Source organism: Crocodylus porosus, unplaced genomic scaffold (assembly GCF_001723895.1).
Source record: "Crocodylus porosus isolate Cpor-Errol unplaced genomic scaffold, CroPor_comp1, whole genome shotgun sequence".
In the NCBI taxonomy this organism is placed as follows: Eukaryota; Metazoa; Chordata; order Crocodylia; family Crocodylidae; genus Crocodylus; species Crocodylus porosus.
In genome coordinates, this window is record NW_017728886.1 from 120,523,674 (window position 1) to 120,532,202 (window position 8,529).

Sequence of the window (8,529 nt, forward strand, 5' to 3'; positions counted from 1 at the left end):
ATCCCCACTATGTCAGGGCTGGTGACAGCTAGGAGGAGGGCAAGTTCCTCCTGCTTCTTCCCCATACTTCGAGCATTCGTGTAGAGGCATTTGAGGCCTCCAACGGTTGTGCCCACTGACCCCCTAGTCTCAGCAATGCAACCAGAAACTCAGCAGATCTCCAGTGAATCCACGGATGTAAGGGTGTCTCAGCACTTGGGAGTTGGTTACCTGACCCACAAGTAGCTGGCCACAATGGCTTCGATGTTATGGAGCTTCTCCCACTCCAATGGAAGGGGGTTAGCAGCAGTCCTAGATATTTGAAAAATCGGATTTGGTGCCTAAAAACCTTGTTAGTGTTGGAACTGGCATCACATCAGTGATGATGAGAACAAATAGCAGGCTATATAAGATGCTGCAGGACAAACATGGCTTGCCTTGTTTAGTTCTTGCTTTCTCTGTTTATTTTTCTGTGTGGTTCTTATGTACCCAAAGAAACCCTTACTTGGAACATCTGGTTCCCTAAAGAGACATACATGTGGTTTTCCTTATCTCTGAGCCACGGAGAAGCATTCCATCAAGTATTCAAGACTCAGCTGTGGAGAACAGCTGCCGAAGATAACAAAATTGTGCACCGCATACTGGCACTCAGTCAAGCCAGCTGTCAGTAGGATCTGATCCATTGGGAAGAACTGAAACCACGTGTCGACCTTTTTAGGAAGAAGGACAACTGCTGCGTGGCAGAGATGCTCTTTGCCATATGCAGCAACAAGCAGAATTGTGTGCACTTAATTCACCCAAAGTCTATACTAGCAGAAGTGCAAAATGTTATCAGAGCATTTGAGGGCAAGTATACCAACCCTGCCAAACTTGTCCATATGCTGATTATTCTTCTAACAGGTGTATGTGGGATAGTTCTGATCCCCATGGCATACACTGAAGTTCTTAGTGCTCCCATTGAAAATCATTTTGGTCTGTTGCCTGACTCAAGCTTCAGTTTTTGGGAAAGCAATCAAAGAAGCCAGGAAGTCACCAGAGAATAAAAGGCTACTCAAGAAAAGTCTATTTGAATTTGCTGTCCAGCTTAACAAAGAATTTTAATAGTGGCTCCTGCCGAATGGGAAAACATTGTAAATTATGTCAATGCCAAGAGCTGAGGAAGGCTTTACAAAAGTAAAGGTGCAAATAAGTGAGCTAGCTTAGGTCTTTGGATTCAACTCTGAAACCACTGATAGAGTTGTGACAGATATGTGCATTTTATCAGATGGGGAAAACATCTCGTATTTTGTCTTTCTGAGCTCAAGTCAGCAAGCTTTGTGTTGTAAGGAATGCTGACCTCTTGGCAGATCTCAATCAAGTGGCAATAGCAGTACATTAACTGCTGTACTCTTATGCTGAAGTTCTGTGTCTATATAGCAGTGGTTCTCAGCCAGAGTGCCACGGCTCCTATGCGTGCTCTGAGATCCTTTCAAGGGTGATACATGGTGCCACATTATGTTAGCACTCTTAGGTGTGCAAACATGATTCACAAGATAAACCTAGAGATTTCAAGTAGAAATCTATAATGTTGGAAACATTTTGACCTGCTGTAGGCTTTCTGAGTTCTTTGCAATAGAAGAAATGCTCTATTTTTTTTTTTCTGTCATCAGAAAACCAAGTGAAAACTAGGAGCTGGTATTTTTGGAGGAGCGCCTTGAGTCTAACATGAGGTGCCCTGAACCTAAGAAAGCTGAGAACCACTGACCTATACAGTTTAATGGGGCATTTATACACATGCTGTGGGGGGGGGGGTGGAAGGAGGCACTTTAATGAGAGCGGTTCTGAGAACCACTCTAATTAAAGCACCTAGACTATCACGTGCATCAGCGTCCCCACACTGAAAAATTACAGCGGGGGCACTTTAACTAAAGCTCAATCGAACAAGGTTTAGTTAAAGCACCCCACTGCTATTTTTCAGCTCCGGGACACTAACTTTCATGATGCCGGAGTCCACTGGAGCATGGTAATTGCCACACTCCAGCAGACTTGATTAATTGAGCCTGCTCCGATGTGCTGTAATTACAGCACATCGGAGCAGCCTCGCTGCACGTGTTTAGGTGCCCATGAATGTTGTCAGGGGAAAGCCAGATAGTCATCTGAGTAGAAGTACGGGAAATGCTATACTGACTGTGAGAACTGGGCTGAGGCTCTTCATCAGATCATATTTATTTACAACCTGCCCAACACTTGCAGAATTAATTGGAATGCTATCAGCCTAGCATTTTAAAGAGAGCTATTTAGCAGTAGAAAACAGCCTGAGCCACATACCAGTGATCAAGAGCCATCTATATCCTAAAAAAAGGAGAATCAGATGTGGACATTATGCAGATTTAGATCTGGAGCAATTCCAAATATCCACTGAGAATCTCATAACAGTTTGTCGCGTGTGAATTGTTAAGTGACATTTGGGACAAATTCATAAAATGTATACTGCTTAGAGATATTTAGAAACTTTTCAAGGTTTGTCTGACAAGTTACCACTTTCAGGAACTGGCTGTGGTGGAGGAGCTTTATTCTCGAGGGTCGTGAGGATTGCATAGCCTTTTCTCCCAGTGAACTCAGGAGTTTCACTCTCACAAACTGCCATGGATATGTCTACACTATCCAATGCAGTACTGTGCAGAGTTATCCTGAACTGGTTATGAATGTACTACTTTTCAAGCCAGAGACTACAAGGCATGAGGCACTGAAGTATCCCGAGCCAGCTTTGTGTACACAGAACTAGAAACAGTGTAGCCAGCACAGTGCTATATCTGGATTAATATGCCTTACTCCTTAGCAGAATCTAAAGAGGTTTGTTGGACCTGCTTTTGTGGCAGGACCAGTGAAGGCATGAAACAAAGTACAGGAGGCCTTGTGAACACTGAGTGGACACTGCAAATTTTAACCAAAGTCTTCAGCTTTAAATTATATTTAAAAAAACAAGGTTTGGGGGGTTTGCATTTGGTTTTTGGTTTTTTATGAACTACTTCTGATTCTTAACAGCCTTTTCAAAACCACTAAAGCAAAACAAATAAAGTAAATATTTACAATCATGACTCACACATGCATGCTCACCTTTACCAAAGTCAACAATTATTAACCAGTCACAAAGGTGTCAACCAGTCATCCTTAACTTGGCTCTCTATGGCATGCCAAACAAAAACTATGCCTTGACTAAACTCAATGATTACAAGCTGTAAAATTATGCGTTAATACTTCTTCATAACAATAGCATAATATGGTTGACAGAGGCCAAATGCACCATCATCTGTGAGCTGTTCCTCTCCTGCATAGCTGGTTGCACTTAGTGCAGCAATGTCCATATCAAAATGTGCAGGTTCTTTGGTCTCAAGTGCTGTCCTTCATTTGGGTCAGACTGTTAGCGTTGTCCATCAGAGCATGGGTGTTCCAGATTACAAATTTCTTTACTTAATTTGAACCACAGAGAGAGTGATCCCATGGGACATGGTTTACCATCAGGTGAAATCAGAATCATAGACTTGAAGGACTGGAAGGGACCTGCAAGATCATCAAGTCCAGTCCCCTGCCATGGGCAGGAAGTTATTAGGCTCAAACAAGCTCAACAAGGTGCTTATCCAGCTTCATCTTGAACACCTCCAAGGATGGCAACATCACCACCTCTGCTGGGAGTGTGTTCCAGATTCTGGTAATGCTTATGGAATAATTCTTTTCTTATGCCCAACCTAAAATTTTCCCTCTATTAGCTTGGCCCATTTGTCTTCATCCTCCTTTGAGGTGCCTTCCTAAAGAGTTGCTCCCATGGATCTTGATGCTCACCTCTAACATACTTGTAGGTGGCTATCAAGTTACCTGTCAGCCTTCTCTTAGTCAGACTGAACAGGCCCAGTTCCCGGAGCCTTTCTTCATAGGGCCTATCCTCCAGGCCCCTAATCATACAGGTGGCCCTTCTTCGTACCCTGTCATCCTTCCTGAACTGTTGGTGCCCAGAACTGGACACGGTACTCCAGCTGTGGCCTCACTGACACCAAATAGAGAGGGAAAAGCACCTTGAAACAGATGAGGGGACCTTGTCTAGCCCTTCCCTATAAGGGATGAGCAGAATGGATCCTAATTAGGCCTGTTCAGTCATGACTGAAGCTACCAAATTGTACACCTCAGTTCCAGGTACAACATGACTATAATACAATCTTCACCTCCGTGTAGATTCACAGCTAGAGATTTCCGGTAATTGTTAGTACCTGTACCTGTTGGCACTTGCCCATCACGTTAGAATTAGGCAAATAATGACTGGATCAAGACCACATAAACTAGCAATCATCTCATTAGAAACAGTGTTGTCCCACAGGGTATGGAGTTAAAGCTGCTGTGCTGTCACTTCGTGATTGCAAGTGGTGTACATGTGTGAGAAGGTGATGAATGCACCTGTATGGCTTTATGCTGCATCTCCTAGGCTTTTTGTTCTTTTAGTTTAGTATTATTCATTCTTGGAAGTCACACAGTTTCATTTTTTTTGTTTGTTTGGGGTTCTTCCAGTTCTTAATTCCAGCCATTTTCCTTGATCTACTTGTTCTGGAATTTAGCTCATGATATAGTCCATGCCTGCTTGGCCTTTGGCTAAGCAGGAACTTGACCCATGGGGACTAGTGGAGTTCTGTTTCAGAAAGCTCTGGAGGTGGAGGCTTTGGGTATAAAGTTATTATTCCTCGCCTGCTCCAGAGCAACACTCTACAGGAGCTACATGTGTACTAGCACACACAAAGTTTTGGGGGAATGAGGGACCAGGGAATGTAGAGCCTAGTGCATGTCTGACTCCAAAGAACCACCAACCACTTTTTCCCAAGAGAGAAGCAAACCTGTTGCTCAAGGTGATAAAGTCTAGAGGTTTCAGTGAAGATTTCAGAGTGCTGTCATTGGCCTTTTTGCAGACTAATGGGAGCCCAGTCCCTAATCATGGCAGAAATCCTCCATACGCACCACACGTGTTTTCTTTCTTAAAATTTGGGTCTTAGCAAAGATATATTGGCTTTTTATACTGAAATGTTCTCATGAATTCTTGCAGTAGCGCAAATCTCTTTAGATAAAATAGCTTACATTTGCTCATGTGGAACATTTTGTAATTGCTAGGGTGTGTAATACATAAACATGTGTAATAGTGCTCTGCCGCACACTGTCTTTTATATCTCTAGTGGTTTCTGTTGTTTCATTAAATTAACTCAAATGAAATGCACCAACTTGCTGAAATGTTCTCCTGTCTTGAACTGTGTTTTTTTAAATCACAGATTTCAAGTTTTGCCCCCTGGTGAGTTTAACTACTGTTCAGAATGTAGTATATTTCATCAAAATAACCATCACAGAATTCTTAGAATTTCCCATAGCTTTGTATTAAAAAGCAAATCAGTATTTCTGGTAAGTTATCACAAAGCTGTAGCTTGCCTTATGAAATCCAAGAATGTAAATTCACAACAGTTCCACAAGAGATGAAAAACCAGTTTTGGATGACAAAAAGAGATATAAATCTTAGTCTCCACAACCTGGTATTGGCTTTCAGCATTCCCAATTTATCAAATAAATATATGCAATATTGATAAATTCTTTCCCCCATAAAGGTAAATCAATACTATGTCATACGTAGCATCATATACAAATGCCAGATGGTTAGAGTCCAACAGCATTTCTGTTTTTCATTTTGCTGTGGATAAATGAGGAGTTCTTGGCTCTGCTTTAGTTTACTTCTGTTCTTCCTAACTTTGCTTTGGTTTGTTGTTCATTTCATTTTGCTGAAGAATATCCCTGTTTTACTGTGATTTGCAAGCCCACGTCTACTCTCAGTCCCAGTTCTGCTTGGCTCATGACACCTCTTCTGTTCTAAACCTAACTTTTTAAATTGAGTTTCTGTGGCATTTCTGGACCAGTCATAAGAGCTCTGACCCCACTTAGGGTTGTAACATTTAGTTTGGGAACTGCTGTTATCAGCAGTGTAACAAGCCGAGGTAGCACCCTGGGAAAACCCTGCAGGAGAAACAGGGCTGGGTATCTGGTTCTTAGAGCATGGGTGGGAAGGGGGCAGCAGCAATACCCATACTGGGAACTCCTAACAGTTCCCAGCTGAGCTGCTGCCACCACTGATGTACACTGTGCTTATTCCAGATGCTGTTCTTAAAGTAGCAGCAGTCAGGGGCTATTTTGGAGTTCCTAGCATAGATATGCTGTTGGAGTGTGGACTCTGCAGGGTTAGTGGAGTGATTCCTAACCTGGCACCTGGGGTAGGTACCCCTCTGGTGCACCCTCAGTTATGCTACTGCTTGATATAGGGCCTAGCTAGTGACTTCTCCGCAAAACTTTGCCAGTGCCTCATTTGAAATGCTGAGATCTGAAAACTGGCCTTACTCTGGGCTGTGTCTAAGTCTCTGCAGATTTTTTTGGACAACATTTCTAAGATATGGTCATTCTTATCTATGCACACAGCTGAAGTTTTCATGTATGTTCACATTAGTTCAGATCTCAGCTATTGCAATATCCTTTTTCTGGCCTTGACAAATGCCAAAATGCTGCTAATAATCCAGCACTTTGATATGGTGACTTCTCTTTGCGACCTTTTATTGGTCGTGCCTCTTCATTTACATCAAACATATACTGTGTGTCTTCACTTTCAGAGCCCTTCTCAGACTATCCTCACACTATTGTCTCTCATTCAGTACAAGCAGGGGGCTGGGATGGTGTGGGTGTTAAGGTGCACAGCCCAGAGGTTGCCAAGTTCAGGGCCATGGCAGAAGTATTTGTGATGTGGCCATGCCCAATTCCAGTGAATCTATGAATTCTGCTAAATACCTTGTCACAAGGACACAAAAAAGGAAAGTACAGTGAGTCAGGTTTTGCCTCCCAGTAAACCCACCTGCTATTCTCTATTATCCACCTGTTAGATTTTCAAATAAGCAGCCCTGTCCTGTCTCCCATGCATGGGAGGCCCTATTTGTAAACATCCTCTAAATTTCATTACCTTCCTTCAGTTCCCTCCCATCCTTTCCTTTGTCACTGCTTATCAGAACTTTGGAAGGAATATTATAACTCATATTTCAGATATATATCAATCTCTACTGTAAAGGACGAGGAAGAGACTTCATGGGTGGTAAGAGGAACAGATGATCCCACATCTTATTTCAGCAGTCTTCAACCTTCCTCAGAAAAATCCAGTTTTGGTCCCTGTCAGAAATAGGCTGCAACACCAGATGGACCTCTGGTCTGATCTAATGACAGCTCTCTTCTTCCATCCACAGGCATATCTTCTGCGTTACATTGTAGTGTGCTCAGAGCTCCCAATTGTAAAATGTTTAATTTCTTAACCTACATGTGAAGGTGACTTATTAAGAAATTCCATCAGTGTAAATGGCTGATTGAGGATTCTGCCTTGCTTCCTACAGGCAAATTTAAAATTTATGTATGAAAGAAAAATACATTGGTAGATCATTATCAAATCAAAACTACCAGTTTGAAGTGAAGGCTGTTTAAAGAGATTTATATAAGAGCTACATACTATTATTGTTGTTGCTTTTAATATCTTATAACGAGTTTATTTGTAAGAGAAAAATAAGCAAAAAAATCAGTGCATCATTTTATACTACCGAGTCCTGATCACAGCCATGTGCTTTCCTCAGACTGCACGGATTACTTCCATCTCAGCTTCTCTGAGACAATGGACAATTGAAAATAGAAAGCTTGGTTCATTTAGAGACCAAGTCACTGCACAGTGGAAAGATTCCTCATGAGTTCAGGGGGCACTAGAATTGGCCTTTAAAATACTCATACATGCTCCAGTGATGCTATTGTCCTGAATGGAGACTGATGTGCTACAGGTAGGACTACTTTAACTTCTTAAAAACTCTTTTTCCCTCTAGAAGACCATGGCGATATTTTGTTAGGTACTTTTCTTCTGGAGAGAAGCTTAATTTTTCTGTATGCTATACATAATTTCTTTCAATAATTATTTACAGTGTAGTGTATTTTAATGTGTGTGAAGGAATAAAATGGACGTTTCATTTCTGTTGTTGTTGTATTATTTTGCATTTATTGAAACTGTTGTAGATACTTCAAAGTGACCAGCCCTGCAGTTTTTCCTCAGGTAAAAAATGTCCACTGACTCAGCAGGACCTCAAATTAAACCAGTGGGAGTTTAATCACACACCAAAGCTGCAAACTTGATATTTCTTTAAAAAGAGTAATAGACATATATTGTCCAATGCATCTGACTCCCTTTTCCTTTAGCCCTTTTGTACTCTGTACTAGCATCTTGGCAGCAATTACAATTCAACTATTACAATTTCAAATCACAGTCAGCACCAATAGGTCAGTGTAGATAAGAATGAATCATATTCAGTATTATGTCAGCTTGCCTTGGTTAAGTTCCACGAAGTGAGCCAGATCCTATTCCACCCTTTACTTGAGATCTACCTAAGTCATGGAGAGCAACAGGGCTTTTCATGGGCTGCTTGCATTGTGCGGAGCTGATTTTGTAGCCTTTTTGCAGCAAGCCTGCACCTCACCACTGATTGG